Raw genomic sequence first — 18,898 nt, forward strand, 5'->3', positions numbered from 1 at the left:
GTGTTTCTCCTGCAATAAGTGATCATAATATTCGATATGTAATCCGCTTACGTTTCGTTTCTGATTAAATCGCAGTAAAAAAGAAAATCTTTAATATACATTATCTCCTCTCAACCATTTTATCATCCAGAATTTATCACTACTAATAGATATTAATGAAACTATCTCGCGTAATAACGATATTGACAAAATTCGGAAATGATACAACACTGTGACAAACACAAAAATAAGGAAGATAATAAAGATAAGCTAATGAAGATGACAAGCAATCTAAAGAAACGCGTTTCCGTATGTGAAAGTAACAGAAATAAAAATGCAATAACGATGTGTAATAGCTTGATTAGCAATTCAGCAATTATATTACTGAGAAACTCTTAGAATGCCGCCGTTGCGGTATAAAGCACTCAACTAAAATTAGCATCGTTAATTAACGCCATACTGTGGCGTTTCCGACTGTATTCTCTGCGCGCGCGACAGCGTCGCGTTTTTGGAAGGGCGTTTTATTTCATCGGGAAAACTCTCAAAGTTCTCTCGTTTCTGGTCGCGACGCGCTAATTGATCCCGAACTAACGAGCCGCCCGATATCTCGAGCGCCGAACGCAACTCCGAAATATTCGAGTTGGATGTTCTGGCGGCTAACGTGATACATAATCCCTATTACTGAGATTAATTTTGCTCTTTTTTTCAAGATGTTGACATTCATGTGATACGCGCCGTTCAGATTTACAAGATATCCAAATATCACAAAGTAACATTTCTGTTTAAAAAAGTTATTAATTTTGATACAGAGATACCAAATCTCTAAAAAAATGATATGCAAATAATTCACTAACAAGATCTATTACTTACATAATTAATTGTCGACGTGTCGCGTGTATTTTTTCCTTCTCCAGGAAAAGTATATGCTTTCTATCGGTTTAACTTGCTTGAGAATCTCGCAAACTATACCTTACGTGTCTTTAAACAAAATGCAAATCGAGGATGACGGTACGCCGTTAGTAGTTCGAATGTAATCACACGCAGACCATGATGTAGCGATCGACGCGAGATAAACGATATGGGTGCACACCTGTTAGACGATATGGTACACGTATGTCTGATACCAGCGCGATCGGATTTACGAGTGCGTTTTTTCCCCAGCGTCGCGCAGAGCAAGGCTATCTTGGAGCAGGGAACGATTATAGACGTCAAAAATGCGGAAAGATATCGCATTTAATTCCGATATATTAAGAATCCAGTACAAATACCGCGCGATCATAAAGTGTCAACGATAATCATAATATTTTACATGTCGATCATTTATTCATTAACTGTCAATTTCTTAATGATCCATACGTCAATTAATTATAATACAGCGAACGAGCTCGTAAGACTTGTAAGTTCCCCGTCATTTGGCTTCTATCGAAGCTTTTAAATGTATACTCATCTTTGTGTTAAGGAATCGCGCCTGTGTATCTAATATTATTAATTACCATAAATTTTTGAATATGAATGAAGCGGAGATACTATTAGGGACAGTCTCTGTCATTAGAGATTCATGCGCGCATTCACGCGGTGAAGTAATTTACGGGGAATCGGTGTCCTGATTAAATATAATTATGAAAAATATGCGAAGATGCACATTTTGGATAATTATATCGGCATACATATAAATTTAGCTTACAAGTGTACAAATTACGCATTCGAATCGTTAAGTAATAATTCTCTTCGCGCGTTATCGAACATTTGTATCACTCTTTAAATAGCGCAATGTCTATAAATTTACCGAAACTGGGTATTTTTGTATAATTCGCCCGACTCGATATTTTACGGCCGGCCAACGATGTGCCACCGACATTATTACTTATCATTAATTTAAACACTGGTGGCAAACACCATGGGATGCGGGAGCGCGGAACGCGCGCGGAAGGGCAAGGGACGGGACGACCTCCACCGTCGTTGAAAACAAACGCATGGTGGCCCAAACTGGGGATAAATTACAGAGTCGTTGTCCTGGCCATTGTATTTAACTGCGGCGATGCGTAATTGCTGGAACGCCGTTGCATACGCGGTCGAGAGAGAAGGAGGGTTGATGCTGAGGGAGAGGGCTGACATGTAAGTGAGAAAGAGAGAGAGGGAGCAGGAGTATAAGGGCGGAGAGAACGAGTTAGAAGGGACACACGGTTAGGTGAGGTACCATACCCTGTTCACCCTGTTGAGAGAGGACCTGGAGGGCGCGGAGAGGGTTCTCTTGCCGCGCTGTGGTCGAGAACCCCCATAGTCGACGGAATGGCCATTAGAGGTTTGCACGTTCCCGCCAGTGGCTCACTAAATTTCGCCTTCTTATGCCCCTTACGCGGACCGCCACCTTGCGATCCACGTGAATTAATGGCTGCGGTGCGGCCACGCGCTCACAGTTTATTACAATATCAGCACGGCTGCGGCAAAGCCGAGTTTCGCGTGAATTTCGCGTTGCGCGACGAACTAGTTCTCGGTACCGACCGAAACGTTAATTGCACGCTCAGAAATATTTACGTGGCACTCATGCAAGATCGTTAGCCCTCGATTGCAGGGTTCAGTTTTTCATCTCGATAGATATTTTACAAAAAAAATATTCGATTTTATATTTATTTATACTCAAATTAAATTAATACCAACATAATCATATTATTCGAATTTTTTAAATATGTAATACGTATATGAGTTGTACTATTAAAAACATTATAGTGAGGGGTGAGTCGAATAAAAAGCTAAAATATTTTATGAAGTTCAGAGAATCTTCTGCTTTTTTGAATCATGTTCACGGAGATATGCAAATTTTTTTTATATATCAGTAACTAGCAATAAGTATAATTTTCTTTCAATACATGCATTGTCTTACGATAATTATCGCACATTAGACAGAAGATGTTGATCCTTGCTATATACGACCGAACTATCGTTATTCGTCTTTTAGAGCTTCTTCTCGGTATTTCGAAAAAAGATCGGCGCTCATCGGGGATCGGCCGCGCTTTTCTCCGCGGCGTTTTCGTTCCTCTCCGTTTGTCATTAACGAGTGTAACGAGGTTCCGGCCCGTCAAATTAAAGGCGGATGGCGCGGCGCGTACGGCGAACCGAAATTTATTGTCACGCTTTCGGGAATCAAAGTCGGGTAAAGGCCACTTAGCTGCCCGTAAATGCGTCGTCCCTACGACGACGCGCAGGGCCAGATGGTTCACCAATAGATCACTTCGCGAGAGAAAGAGCCGAGCCGCTCTTCCTTTGCGCGGCTCGCATGAGATGAGGACGTGCAAGAAATTCGAAGATTATTCGCTCGCCACGCGATAAAATATGTTATCACGAGAGATAAATCGCGAAATAATTTGCGATTTAATTGCGATTAAGAAATCGCGTCGAAAAAAAATATTTTATAATTTAAATAATTCTTTACAATAAAAATTGCAATATTTTTGGCATCTGAAATATTAAAAACAAGTCGATTCTTTGTTTTTAATTCAGACTGTTTGTATATAACTTTATTACAAAATAAAGAGCGTTCTTAATAAAAAAAAAATAAAAAAATACATTTAAAATTAAATTATATTAAGGAATATTAAATATATATATTTAAATATATTAATATTTTCTAAATTAAGAATCAAAAAGGTTATATATTATCAATTTTCAATGTGCTAAATATTTTAAGATAAGAAATACAAATTTGATGAAAGCCAAGCTTGCTGGTCGACTCTTGACGATCGACATTAAATCGTTTGGAACGGAGCGGCAATAGACGTCCGCGTCAAGCGTAACGACACTCGGACTAATCAAGGGAAATGCCGAAAATAGAAAAATTGCGGCGAAATATACAATAAATTCCGGCTAATAAGTCCCCCTCCCTTGAGTCCGCCCTCTTATCGCAGCCGCCGATGCGCCGAAAGATACGTGCCTCGGTCCGTAACCGCGTAATTGGCCAGGCCGCGAACGCGACATTAGATCCTCGTTATCCTAACGAGCTGAAATAGCGGGCGCGACTACAGAGAGGAAAGGTCCGACGAAAATCCGTGTAACCCGTGTGGAGAGACTCGTGGCAGCAGCTGAGGGATGCGACGCGTGGTTGCTCTATTTGCGCAAGAATGACTCGGTCGGCTTGGTCCGAAACACGTGAGTGTTTATCGACTTGAAAATATTTGAGGGTAATTTGTTATAGGGAGGTTGAATTTATCGCGGACTGTTAGCGCGAATTATCGTAGAGAGCGAATTATTCGTCAACAAATTGTTACGAATGCGTTAAAGAGGCAATAAAGGTGATGATGATAGCGAAGAAGAGATGGAAATTGTCCCGAATGCTTGATTGTGGTAATAGAATATCCTTTATTATAATATAACAACCTTGTACTGGCACCTGCATATCTTTGCGACTCATAGACATATTTTTTATTTATTATGCGTGCGTAAATATATAATATATATATAATAATAAGTTTCCATAGAATAGAATTGTTTGTCAAAATATTTAAAGTTTAAATTTAATTAATTAGAAAAATGGAAATGCTTTATAAAAAATATTGATATATTTTAGTAAAGATGCTAATGATAGAGTTATTAATTTTAGTAGCAAAATCTCTTAACTTTTCGACATGCAGATACGCACAATCCAATATATTTAAAATGCATAGACTGAAGAACCGTCAATAAATACGACAAAACTCGTAATGTATCGTTTGAGATAAAGAAACAATTTGATTTAGTATGCAAACAATCAGGAGATAAAGAATAAAAAAGACGAGGAGCGCACAAAATGCTTGAACTTACACAACGATCGGTATTACATTAGTAAAAATGGATAGATATGCCTTTTAGCAGTAGTACAGTAGAAATAACTGCTATATAGTCAGCCGCAAAAGTTTTTTTTGATTAGAATCTTGAAAAGGCATCTTAAGTGAGATGCAACAGAAAAATGTGAGCAAAAAAGGTATAATATTATGTAATTATCTACGTTATTTCATAAAATTCGTTTTTTATCGAGAGTTGTAATGTTGTAATGTTACGCTCAGGTTGTGCCGTTAGTAATTCGCGAGTAATATTTTTTACATCTCGCAAATCTCTATCTTTTCACAGTACATTAAAACATATAAACGTACAAAAAAATATATTTTTTTCGAGTCAAGTGATTACGTACGAATTGTTTTACGAGACTCAACATGATTCGATGCTTAGTTAGTTCGCAAACAAGTATGTATCGTTCGTTACCGCGACGTTTCAATATCAAGGGCTCGCGGGCTACCTGACTCGAGCGGATCGAAGGGAGCACTAGACAAGGTACCGCCTCGCTTCCTCTTTCCTTTTCCGGTTCGCGAAACACGCAGACGCATCATCGGTTTCTTCTGACGGCCTCCCACGCACACGCGTTTCTTCGTGCGTAAACGTGCGCTCGCGCACGAGCGTATAAGGGCATAAAGGTTTGCTTTCGGTTTACCCGTCGACATCGACTTCGTCGTCGTCGTCGTCGTCGTCGGCCTCCGAACACGCGGTAGAACGTGTGCAAGTCTCTCCGGCTATATGGGACCGGAGAGTCGGTAAAAGAGTAGAGAGACCACCCAACGCGATCGCGCGAGACTTCTGGTGAGAGGGTGGAGAGAGAGGGCCAGAGTCAAGGGAGCGAGAGAGGGAAGCGAATACGATAAAGAGAAAAAGAGAGAGAAAAGAGATTGCCGGGGGACGAAACGGGAGAGAAAGAGTGCGGTGCAAGAGAGAGTGGGAGGGAAGAGGGAGAGAAACGGGCATCTGGGCAAGGAATGCTTGTCGGGTCATTAATGCGCCTTGCTATGCACGCTCCTTATGGATCTGACCAAATCAGTGACCGATTGCCCTCATCCTCCTCTGTATTCCCCCTTCTGTATGTTACGGAACGGCAAAGTGGACCGCGGTTGGATCTGCTGGTGTATCCGTGATGCCCTGGACGCTCCCGGGATACGAAGTTCGTTTGACGTTTGATGCTGCTGATGATGTCCGTTCTTGATGCAAATCAGCTAACTTTTATTAGATCGAAAGCGAAAGTCGTAAAAGCCAAATTTTTTCTTTTTGAGAACGAGATATAATTGTAACGTGAGTGCGAAGCTATAGAAATTTGTGTAAATAAATTGATTGTTTCATGGGAAGGAAAATGTTTTATTGGAATCTTTAATTATAAAAAAGTATGGAAAAAATATAAAATCAGAAAAAATATATAGTTTATTAACAAAATGAAAAATTATGAAAAAGTTTGATTTTCATTATGTTAACTATAATTAATATTTGGTTATTTATATTTATTAACTGATTCCATTTTTCTCAAATAACTTTAGAAAATATACATACAGTATATATGTAGATTTTATTCGAATAATGTTCTCCAACGACGTTCAAGGTGCTCATAAATATCAGAATATCAAAATGCAACATCAAAATGCACAACTGTCAATTATCATCGAGATGTATCGCTTATATCAATTTAACGATCATAAAGTGCTGGGTTGACACGAAGGAGGGAGAGGATGGTAGGTGCAAAAAATGGTAACGCGCCGGATCCTAATAAAGCTTTACGTCGTATTTGTTTTATGCGTAATTGCAGCACCAATTGCGGAGAGAGGTACCAACGAGCATGAGGGATACTTGCCATACGCGCCGGTAATTAAATTCTTTGAGAGAACGATCGCGGAATGTACAGGCTGGGGAGCGCAATTAAAAGGGAAACGTTTCGTTGGCTCCAAAGGACTCCGGTAATTAAAAGAATACGGCCCCGTAATCGAGCCTCCCCGAATCCTTCGTTTTATTTTTTCCGTATCTCTTTTTCTCTCTCTCTCTGTTCTTTCCTCTTTTTTTTTCACTCTGGCGCCTTTCCTTCCTACTTCAGTGTCTTGTCATCCTTCTCGTTGAATTGCGAGGAGTCGTCCTCTCGAAAGGATCCGCGTAGGCGGAGGATCCTCTCGGCCGGCATGCTAATATTCTTTTTCACCCCGTCCTTAACCGGCCACCCGTCTTCCACCCTCGCTTTAAATGACGTTTTTATGAGCAGCCGCCAGTATCACTCCCGATTGAAATAGTTCCGGGCAATTATCACGCGGGAACAACCGTTCGCATTACACCCTTATCAAACGTCGCCCAGCAAACTACCCCCTCCTGATCAATGGCGCGAGAAAAAAAGTCATTGTTCGCGTGTAAAATCACATTTTTTTTATGCGAGCGGATCGCATTTACATCCAATCGATTAAGCACTAATAATACTTTTTTTTTTGCTCTGTAGATTTTTTATTTTCTTTCGAGCTTTCTTAATCTAAGTCCGAGCAGGTTTATACATAAGTTTCATAAAATTATATTCATTGGTGAAGTGAAATTCAAATTATAAAGTAAGGAAAGATAAGCGAGATAATCTGAAATAAACGACGCAGACATTTATTTAATTCTTAGATTCAAGCATGCATGTTTACAACTTTGTATCTATCTTTATTAGAATATTTTAATAGGATTTTCGACACGCACGAGACGTATAATAACCGACGAGTTATTCAAGTGTTATCGACGTGTGTGCTTATACGATTCGTCGTTGTTCGCATTACAATTTCAAATCGGCTCTCGGCGCGCAAGCGTAAACAAGTATCGGAGAAAAATCTGCCGTGAGATTCGAAACGCGAGACACGTTTATATCGGAGGGGGTGCCATAAACGTGCGAGACGCGGACGGACGAGAGAGGAGTGTAAGCGCGCGCGAGGAAGACGGAGACGGAAAATTCTTTCGAGTTTTATTGCCCCGACGTGGCTGATTCGGCACGCTTTCAGGCGCCGCTCAAAAATCCGACTTGATTAAATTTTTGATCAAATTACTTCGAGTTAAATAAACATCCAGCGCTGGTCCGGTTGTGCTGCTCCTCTTCTCTCCCTTCGAAACCAGAAAAGGGCGAACGGCAACCCTCCTTGCGCGCGAATTCCACGTGTTCGTTTGTACGGACGAATCGTCTCGGGACAATTTGAAACGTCTGACAAATCTCTCTTTCGAGATCGCACAATTGTACGATCGCTATTAATCTATCGTAGATGGTGACGATCGTTTGACACATTTTATTCATCAAAAAGAGAGATTTTGCTTACTTATTTTTAATGTAATATTATCGAGAATTTTATGCCGAGAAACAGTTATATAATTTTTGGGATGACATAATTTTGAATATATTACAAATAAACTATATTTTTCAAATATATAAGAAAGAGATTGATAAATAATATTAATTAAAGGGGGGGGGGTGGCGTATATATATATAAAAAAAAACTTTTTTTACGTTCATGTTATGCATACTTACGAGCTTATACACGCTTTCTTAAGATTGTCTTATACGTCTCACTCAAGAACATCTCTAATAACCATCGGAGATAATTTAAAATAGAGCCTTGTGTTGTGCGAGCTAAAATTCGGGGGCGGCGCGATCGCGCCCTGGGATCCTTTAATTAATCGCGGGACTAATGGCCCGCGAGAATAAAGTTCCTGCAGGCTTTCTCGGTATCACGAGAAACGAGGAAGAAGAAGAGAAATGGAGGAAAGAAAAAAAAAAACGAGCGATGAGAGGCTGCTCTCGGGATGGAAGAGGCTGCGCTTCTTCTCCGACGCACTTATTCGCGCTCGATGTCGAGGGTGGAGCGTAACATCGGGGTAATATAACGGGTGGTGTCGTTCTCCATCCCAAGAGGGTTATTCGCCCCGTCTGGGGACGACCGGTAATGAGGCTAATAGACACGTACAAGTCGTAAAAAGTGCTCTTGCAGGTTCGTAAAGTTAAAAGCGAGAAAACTCGTGGCGGAAAACCTGAAGCTTCATTTAGAAATATATGTTAGCTTTACTCCTTAATAAACGTAAACGTGATAAATATTTCTGTACATTTTAACACTAGAAATTTTAGATCAATAGTGTTACTATTTTTTTTATATTTCTCAAAATTATAAGGGCGCGATATTTTTCGATAATTTTCTTTTTAACTTAGGATAACCAACTTTATAACTTAGGCTAATCAACTTGCTCTCTTGCTTAGTAATCGCGTAAATGACACACGAATCTTGTAAATGACTTACAGTCTGCGAAAAATTACCCTCGCGTTCCCGAAAACATTTTCTTGAAATGAAGCTCGGAAAAACATGCTGCGTCATCCTCATAATAAAGGTAAAAGTCTGCTAGAGAATAAGAATCTGCGATGGTAGTGAGAAGAGAAGTCTTTCGCGAGAACACGGAGATAAGTTACCCTCGAACGCTTCGTCTACCACGACGAGGGTCGAGGCTCGCAGGTTAGTTAATTAAAAAGCAACGGAGGCGAATTATTTATTTTCTTCGAGACGAGAACGAGCGGGAAAAGTTTCACGAGGGACGGGAGAACTTTGCGCGCAATCAGCAGCATGATACGAAAATCTTCATTGTTACTAATCATCACTCGAGACATTTTTTCGAAGCGAAACGCTTTTTTTTCGCAGACTCTGATTACAGTAATTACCGAAGGAAACAACGAAGTTTATATTACGGTTTCAGTAAAAAGATCGCAAGAGTAATTGGTTAAGCATCGGTCTTTCAATTAAACGACTTTAACACGAAAATTAAAAACTTGGGAAATAAATTAATTCTCTGCGCGAAACTTATTTACACAATATTTATATGTACGCATAAATTAATTCTATATATTGATTTAATCATTAAGAAAATTAAATTTTCACAGCTGCAAAACTACTGAAGTATTATTGCGCGTGTTATGTCATCGACAGATGGCGACGCACACTTTGTCCTAGTCCTAGATGGTGTCAGATGAAATAAAAGTCGTATTGCATACCAAAGGAGCGAGTATTCGGGTATCTCGACGTTTTCCACGACGTTTTCTCATTGTGATGCACCCCCGTCGCGAAACACAAGTCATGCACTTCATCGCCCGTTTCAATTCATCGGTGCGGTTATTTAATCAAACATCTCTCCCGGCGCTGGTGTTAAACGTCGGAGGGTGCGACCCTTTTCGAGCAGCTCGACGCGATGCGGCGCGAAAGAACGGGGATGAAAACTATTTCGTCCGCAGAATCCGACCTCGTCCTATCGGCACGTCGCACCCTTTCACGCGTCGCTACAAGGGGAGGAGGGTGACCGACAAAACGTTCCCCGATAACGCCGGATCGCGATACAATACTTACTCTTCCGGCCATTTGTCGGGATTTGTTCCGAGGAAAAAGGGGAGATCTCCCCCTCGGAGAAAAGCCTCGCGTGTATTCATCTCGGCGCCACGAAACAATATGCTGCCGATCGCAAGAGAGCCCCTTCTTGTCCTTTCTATTTGTATTCTGGAAATTATTGCGCGATACCGCAAAGTGAAACGTACGATTTCGCGCGAAACGACAAGATAGTTTCTTGTAGGGTTATCATAATCGAAGATGAGATATAATTCGAAGTATATATCTTTAATATATAAAATCATATATATCGAGCTGTGCGCGAATTATTTTATTCAAATTTATAAACCTATGTCGTTATTTATTTTTGTTACAGTTTCTCTTTTTAAAGAGATATGCTTACGATGATTTGTTAGAAATGAACAAAATTTTGAAATAAATTTTTTTATAATTCAAGAGCGAATAGAATTTACACGCACGTACATACATAGTTACTCCTTTTAAAGTTAACATTTCGTTTTTTGTGAAAAGAGACAAATGGCTAGAATTTTACGTACATTTACACGCTTTTCTAGACTAACCATTATTATTTTATTTTTGGATGGACGTGTGTTGACGTAATCTTTTCAGTACATTTCCATAACATTCGAGTCGCGAGACGTCAGACTATACATCTATAACGATATTTCGGCAGGTTTTCTCTCACATCGTATACGTTGACAAATGCGAGAGACGGATCGCTTGAAATGCAGGCGTAGGAATGCGTTGTGTCTCGAGGTGAGAGTTTAATGTGTACCTGTCAACGAGCCTTTGAAGGTGGTTCATGCGGGCTTTGCGCCATCTTTTAACGATCGCGGACCACCTTGGCACTCGCGTCAGAATCTACTAGGAAGTCGGCCTCACTTGTCGAATCGTTCGTTACCAGTCATTAGCTATGCTCGTAAACGTATATAGGCATCAATAAGAAGACGCCGTCAGCAGCCCTCGATCATTTCTCATGGCGGATCGGAACATAAATATCGGACCGCAATGATCACCGATCGCATTAATCCCGCGCTCTCGTTCTCTCGTAGCTCGGAACTATGATGATTAGAGGCTTAATAAGATCAATGCGGGGATAATGATTCTGTTAGCCGTGAAACGTAGTTCAGTCCGAGTGCTATATGTAAAATACTTCACATAGAATAAATGTGACTATCCATGTGTGAATAAATTATAAAATAATTTCGTTTTTACGTATCTATTCAGGATATATACCTATATACATTCATATAGAAATAATTATAATATCTTTAAAGATTAGACATTGCGTATCATAACAATTATGATAATATGACGTATTATATTTTCATGATTTTGATATAGAATAATATATATAGGTATAGTTAGCAATAGAATTTCCAACAATTAACGTAAATTATAACGCTATTCATTTATTAAGCTTAAATCTGGTTTAACGTGGTAATTATGTTAGTCAAATTTAACCACAATGTGAAGGAAGGATTAATGGCTTTGAGATAAAATATGAATACGAGCGCACGCGAGCACAATCGCAAGATGAATCGGCGCAGCCCGTTACTTAAAACTTCTAAGGCAGACTCGGAGGAGGAATAAGAGGGAGAGATTCAGGGTCGGCGCGAGAAGTCGTGTAATATAATTGACGCGTTCTCAAAGGGTACGTCGCGGCGAAACCATTAAAGCGCCCACCGTCGCGTCGCTCGGATTTGAATACGTCGAAAGCTATCGGGACAAGAGAGAGAGAAAGAGAAAGAGAAAGGGAGAGAGACTGGATTCGCGTTCTCTTCGAGGTCGTGCAAAACCAGCGCGATTTCCGTCGATAATTTATGACGATTATTATTTTCGCGCGCGCGCACGCGAGGGTAAAAAGGACTTCAATGAATCAGATTTATCGCCGAGTTATAAGGTGGTACATAGGAATCGAGTCTAAGGCTCGTAAGTCATGCCGATGTACGTTCCGTTCTTACGTTAAGAGGGACGACGATAGAGGATCCGCGACAGAGGCGCGAGAAACCCTTTGTTCCTGATTGCACTGTCGTGCTTATAATTAGTAACGGATCGTGCGAGTTCCCCGGTATAGTTTCTTCTTGCGCGGACGATGTTCCTACGATACATTTCTAATAAGAGAATTTAAGGAATAATCGCGTTGGAAAAAATGTTTGACAATTTTTTGAATTTATGCAGAGAAGAATAGGACAAGTATACATATATTCTTTTTTTTTTTTTAATTAAAAAATTAGGAGATGTCATTATTCATTTTTAGATAGGAAAGAGCGTCTGTGTATATCGATGACGCATTTGAATGATACTCTTCTAATGTTATATATGTGTTGCAAAGAACCGTAGAATAGCGAATTTGCCTCGTAAGAAGTGGAATATATTATTGTCAGGATTGCGATGGAAACAAATGTTCACGGAAACGAATAACGCGCAGACTTTTATCTCGGCATGGGAATCCATTATTTTCTCAAGAAATGGGCGCTTTCGTCCACGGGAAATCGAAGCTAAGAAATATGTAGTCGCGAGATAGGAGGGAAAAATATTACTGAAAGATTAAGCAAAAGTTTAGTATTACTAGTCGATTACATGTGGCGCATTTATCATATATTTAATACATATAACATAAATTGTTTATCGCCGATCATCAGAAATCTCTGTCTTAGAATTGTCATCCTCTGAGCTGATAAAATTCATCATCGTTTTTAATATAAAAGATACATTTTGTCATAATGATAAATTTTAATTTTTCAACAAGATTAGATACAAAATTAAAAAAAATTTTTTTAAATGAGATGAGAAAATCAAAATTATTGATAATTATTAATAGCATATAATTATTTCCGATTTCTTGGAATATCATGTTGACTTCGCGATCAAGAACAAGTTTTTTTGGGAAATCTTGAAGGACGAAGATCGAAGGAAACCCGAGACACGCAGCGTACTGAGCGTGTGAGGAATTGTAGATAATTACTCAAGGAAAGAAAGGTATAGCGTTACGTAACAAAGAGTGTATATATGGTTATACCGCGCAAAAATACACACGTACTTCCACGCAGACAAATTATCGCGGAAGTTGTGTCGACTCAGCTAGCGCAAAACGGACGAAGACCAAACGAAGACATGGCCTTTTCTTTCGGAGAAAAATAGAATCGCGAGGAGAAGGAATCTGTGTGCAAACTTGAGGGAAAGAAAGAGAGAGAGAGAGAGAGAGAGAGAACCAGGGAGAGAGAAGCTGATGCGCGAAGAGAGCGCATGAGAAATCGCAAAGCACGGATAAAAGGGGAGAGGAAGGGAGGGTCTGGCTTTACAGGTCGGCGAAGTGTAAGTTATTGTTTATGGGTGCGACCGCGATGATCTATCGCGATGGTTGCCAGGCCACGATAGCGTGGCGTACAAAACGTAACCCCCCGCGCGCCGCTCAACCCCATTACAGAGTCACCGATGCCGAGACACGATCTCAAATACACACTCCTGAGGGCTGCTTCTTATCAGGGGAGGAACAGTCGTACACACTGGGAACTTTGTCATTAATCAGCGGAATATTGCACTTTCCACCGTCGACGGAAAACTTGATATAAGACGCGAGCACGCGCCGGGACTTTACGCATTTTACGGAAGGATTTTCGCCAACCACGCATCAGCAAATTGCTGATGCTCAGATACGCCGTATATGCGTTTACGAAATAAATACAGCTGAGAAATCTCCACGATTGTTCCTCTTGAATATAAATAGAGGATGTAGAACAGAGGAACAGAATATTTATTTTTAATATTCCTTAACTATCGCATTATTCATAATTAATTCATAAAAACAGATTAAAAAATTAAGCTAAGAAATTTTCACCCGTTTGATTTTTTCGTAATTTAAAGAAATTAAAACCATCTTTTTAACTGCTCTCCTCTTTCGCGAGATTACACTTCTGCTATTTCGCGAGGAATGTAAATGACGTTTCACAGCGCGATCGATATATATCCGTGCTCCCTTATATAAAATAAAAGTCATTAATCGTGCCAGCATGAAAATGGCTTTGGGGAAGAACAATCGAGGCCACCGCGGAGTACGGGATCGCGGCTTCTTTCTCGCAAGGGTTCGAAAAAGACGAGGCAGGACGACATAATGCGCGCAAACCGGTGATCGAAGCGCAGGATTCCGCTTCTTGCTCACCAGGACTCGCCGCACGTTCTCCGGATGGCAGCCAAACGCTTTTATTACCCGTAATCGTCAGTACTTAAGGCCTCATTCACTTGCGCGATAACGCGCGGCGTTTCTGAAAAGAAATGCCAATTTCCGTTGCAGAAAGGACGACCGCTCTCTGATCGTGTTTCTCGCGTCGATCATTAATCCTACATGGATGGTTGCCACGCTCTATTTCAATAACATAAACTAGCGGTATAATTAATTTTCCGATGAGAGAAATACACGTGTGCAGACATTCAGCAGATGCCAAAAAAATTTGTTTTAATCAAAACTATGATTGTTTTTTTAGACATTTTTGTATAAAGAGAGTTGACACAATTTTTTTTAAGGCAACTTTAAAATTTAGCGGAAGATGATATAGATAATATGATGTTGTCTGTGATTTTTCTTTTAACTTTAAGAAATAAGAGTTATATATTTTATATATTTTTTTCTTTCTCTTTGCGCACAAAACGCTTGCAAAGAATATTTACAAGTCTACCTGCACAATCCAAAGGGATACTCGTCGCAGATAAGAGACTCGCGCTCTCGACAAATATCGTCGCAGGCAGCGGCTTTTTTTCGGCACGGGATGCCACGCGTTCTCACGAAGATCTAACGGGTGGCAGGACGGATCGCGCATTCCTGTGCAGTGCGTCTGCACGACGGACTAACAGGCGAGAGGTGGAGAACGACAGGGGATGAGGGTGAGGGGGATGAAGGGAAAGGAGTAGCGCGCGCGGATACGGGGGAGGGTACGTAACGGAATGAGATTTCGCGTGTAGCAATATTTAATAAGGTCCTTAGCGAGGGAGCCACCGAGGGGTATAATAGCGAAAGATGGGTGTTGTGAACGCGTCAGCGGAATGGGACCACCCAACTGGGCCCCGTGCCAACGGCCCCGCATACACGCGTACGCGTACATACCCACACACGGTCGGTGGTAACTCGTGGAACCCATGGGGTCCCATGGATCACCTCGTGGATTCCCTCCCCTCCCCTCCCCCCTTCCCCCGTAAGATTCCGGCCCGAATGTCACTGAAGTCACCTAAGTCGGTAGCCGAATTGTTTCCATGCAAACGAACGAGCCGCGATTAAGAAAGTGTCTGACCACGGGGCCCCGGAATGCCGGGCGGCTTGAGCGGAAAGGGACTTATCGAGATGTCCATCTTCGTACTCTTTTTGTGTCTTGGCTCGTTTTGTAAGAGCAACTTGCACGGCGCTCGCGCTGGGAATCGCGGAGCCCCCTCGTGCAACGCGACGTCGGAAATTTAAATATTGCGGATATTAGCAAGTACGAGGAAAATACGAATTTTTATTGAAACTTCTTTGCACAGAGGGGCGAAGATTACGTTTTATCAATTTTTTTATATTTTTCTTTTCTAACATCATTCTTCTGCCAATAATTGTGACATCATCTCTGTTATTATAAATAACCTTTAATTTAGATTCTCTACTGTTTTGCCCAAACATGTAAATATTGTATGTACATGATTGAATTTATGCTATTTTAGCAGCACGAGAGTTGTTGAATTGAGTGATTGTTAATTTATGCACGTTCATGAATCGAATTTTACAGAAGCCGAAGAGAAAGTTATCTCGTCGAAGAATTTTACCGCTCGTATGCCTATGCTTTATAGCGATCATTAACACGCACGATTATAAATATGTTTGCAACTAGACTTCTTTATTTGACTTGTAAATGCGTTTATTCAATCTTAATCTTCGCAACGTGGCGATTAGACGTGAGAAGTGTGATCACTATGTGACAGCTAATTTATCGGATGAATAGGTAACGAGTCGTCGATGAATATTTACACGTGCTGAGTGCTATTTAGCAATTCTACATCTCAAAATCTTTATTATGAACAATTTTGGTCGATTGACAGGTGAAATAAACACAAATGGAGGAATTCTGCATTGCATTGCTTTTATCACGTGTCAGTAATTATGTTGCAAATTCTTTCAAGTATGATTAAGTATCTCTATTTTGTTTCTCACAAAGACGTCATACATTTCAGCCATTTCGTTTCAACGATTTTCGCTTTAACGTAATTCGCATAGATTATCGTAAAAGAGACATACTCGTATAATTCATTGGGTTATCGTAAGTGTCTCAAGTTTTTTGCAATTTTCGAGAGAACATATAAAGACCTGATTTCAATAGATCCAAGAAGGGAGACTGAATGAAGAGTATAAATCCGTCATACAATTATATATCGATAATGCTTTCAACTGTTGCAATTAAGAATCGATAGCGCGAGTAAGACATTAGATTTTCCAAGACGAATTCTATCCGTGTGTCGTGTTTCAGGCCGATAACTTTAACGATGCCGAAGTCTCGGAGCGGAACGTGTGTCGGTCTCTCTTAGGAACGTCCTGGCAGCGCATGCCAGTAATTAAACAGAAAATGAACGTTAATAAATTCTCATGAACGCCGACCGGTCAAGATCCGCCGTCGTAAAGTGCACCGTGGGAAGAAGGATGCACTTTCTTCCTCTTCGGTGATACTCTTTAAGCCAGTTCGTGTATGCGCGATTAAATTTTTATCGCGCGCATGAATTATCCCGATCTTTTCCACAAATTAACTCGCGCTGCGCGGATACTTGCATCATGCGTTTCCGCAGCATCGATTTCATTTCACGAGATGTCGAATTTCGAGTCTGATTAAACGCGACTGGATGTAGGAAACACGTATACTTGCGAACTTGTTTACATATTATAATTAGTGAGAAATGGAAATGTTGTGTTGTCAGTGTTACATAATTAAAAATTTCGTTTCTGATTTTAAGCGTATCAGCACCTGCAAATTATTTACGATAAGTGAGATTACACTGAATCTAATTATGTATGGCATTTGGATTATAAATAGCTCTTCATTAGAGCAAAGGTTGATTGGAAAAAAAATAATTAATAATGCGGTATTTAATGATTCAAAATTTCTTTCACTATGGGATACAAAGATACATCTACAGACAGAAGCTTTTATTTTATAATGGATCGCATTTTATAATTAATATTATTAAATTTCAACTTTATAATTTCTTGCATAATTTTAATATTTATTATTATTAATAACCCATGTTGTAGAATCGTTATATTTGTGTCGAGCGAAATTCGCGAGTTGAGAAGCACTGCGCTAGAGACGCTATCGTCAAATTTATGCAAGAATGTTATGCGAGATTTTTTAAACATTTTTTTAAAAGGCCTGATAAAGTATCCGGATCACGGAATTTCACTTTTTGTCGCCTTTACACGCTGATATTGCGCGGAGAAGTTCTCCATTATCTGATAGGAATAATTGAAAATAAAAACGACAATCTGGAAGTTGACGATTAGACGCGGGATGATCGGACGATAATTCTGTGAGTACTAGCGCGCACGTCGAGTAAACGATTGGCAATTATCGGCGTGATAAATTCTGTCGGTGCAAATCAACGGGTTATCGTACTGCGTACACGCGTAATAATTAAGCGATGAGGAGAAAATTGGCTGCCTGATTATCGCTTACCGAACATCGCGCGAACGATCGACGAGAGCTGCTTGGTTCGAAAGACAAGCGACAATTAAACGCTCAATTGCCAATATCGAAGATAGATTCACGAATCGTTCATCTCAGAGCTACATATAACAGAGATTAAAAATTTAGAACTATATCTCCGCTTTTGCAGAGTAATATATAGGATTCTCGAAAGCGCGGATGTGTTAAGATTTTGCATTACAAGGGATGGGGAGATGGGGGTGTTCGTATACAAATTTTAGGGAAATTCGATGAGAAAAATTCGAGCATGTGTTTGCTGTTTTTGAATTTAATTTATGACGCTAATTATTGTAATTTATGATTATTTACAGTTTCGCAAATGATTGTAAATTATAAGGGCAATATATAATCATAAATTTATAATTATCTACGATAAAATTAACGCGGTTTTTAAATTACTTTTGCTCCGGCAATCACACGAGTCTGATATTACATGTCAGGGTAACTTATACAAATTCCAATCGGCCGATTCGAGGGTTAAGAGTGAGGAGAAAGAGAAAAAAAAAGAGGAGATATCGCGTAAGATCGCGGCGGCAGTGACGATCTCTCGGATGAAATCTTGTCGCTGGTCCTCGAGTTACGGAGTTAGATTCGAGTTCTCCCGGGGCTCTCGCTCTCTCGCGAGGTAATGGCCGATTTTTTGCTCGATCCGGAGACACAGGCCGAACCGGGGGCTTTTATTGGGGGCTTAAGCTGCCGGGGAAAAGAAGGTGGCTCCGTGATAGATGCGAGCGAACAACGGCTACATGGGTGGCCTGCACCGTCACACGTGGAGGTACTAGCCACCCCGAAGACATTCGCCGTGGCTTGTGATATCAAAAATCGTTCACCGCATTTTTATCCGATACGAGCGTCGCGGTGTTGACGGGGGTGGGTTCGCCGTCGAGACATTCGTCGTGTAAGACGCCGGCGCCTCGTCTTAGGAGTTGTATGGCATCTGAAAAATAGTAGCAGTGTCGCTACAATTGCACATAATTATAAATTCGATTATGCATTGTTAATATATCGAAAAAAAGACCGCATTTCAATTTCCAAAAA

At 40.4% G+C, this 18,898-nt stretch overlaps 1 protein-coding gene across 4 annotated transcripts in view; it reads left to right on the top strand.

Moving 5' to 3' along the window:
• The window catches only part of LOC145943153 (uncharacterized), a 231,148-nt gene that overhangs the window by 138,172 nt on the left and 74,078 nt on the right, over positions 1–18,898 (top strand). The gene's annotated exons all lie outside the window — the stretch shown is intronic.

This window comes from Prenolepis imparis, unplaced genomic scaffold, assembly GCF_030444845.1.
Source record: "Prenolepis imparis isolate NDT839.2.m4 unplaced genomic scaffold, iyPreImpa1.0 SCAF_11, whole genome shotgun sequence".
NCBI classification, from domain to species: domain Eukaryota; kingdom Metazoa; phylum Arthropoda; class Insecta; order Hymenoptera; family Formicidae; genus Prenolepis; species Prenolepis imparis.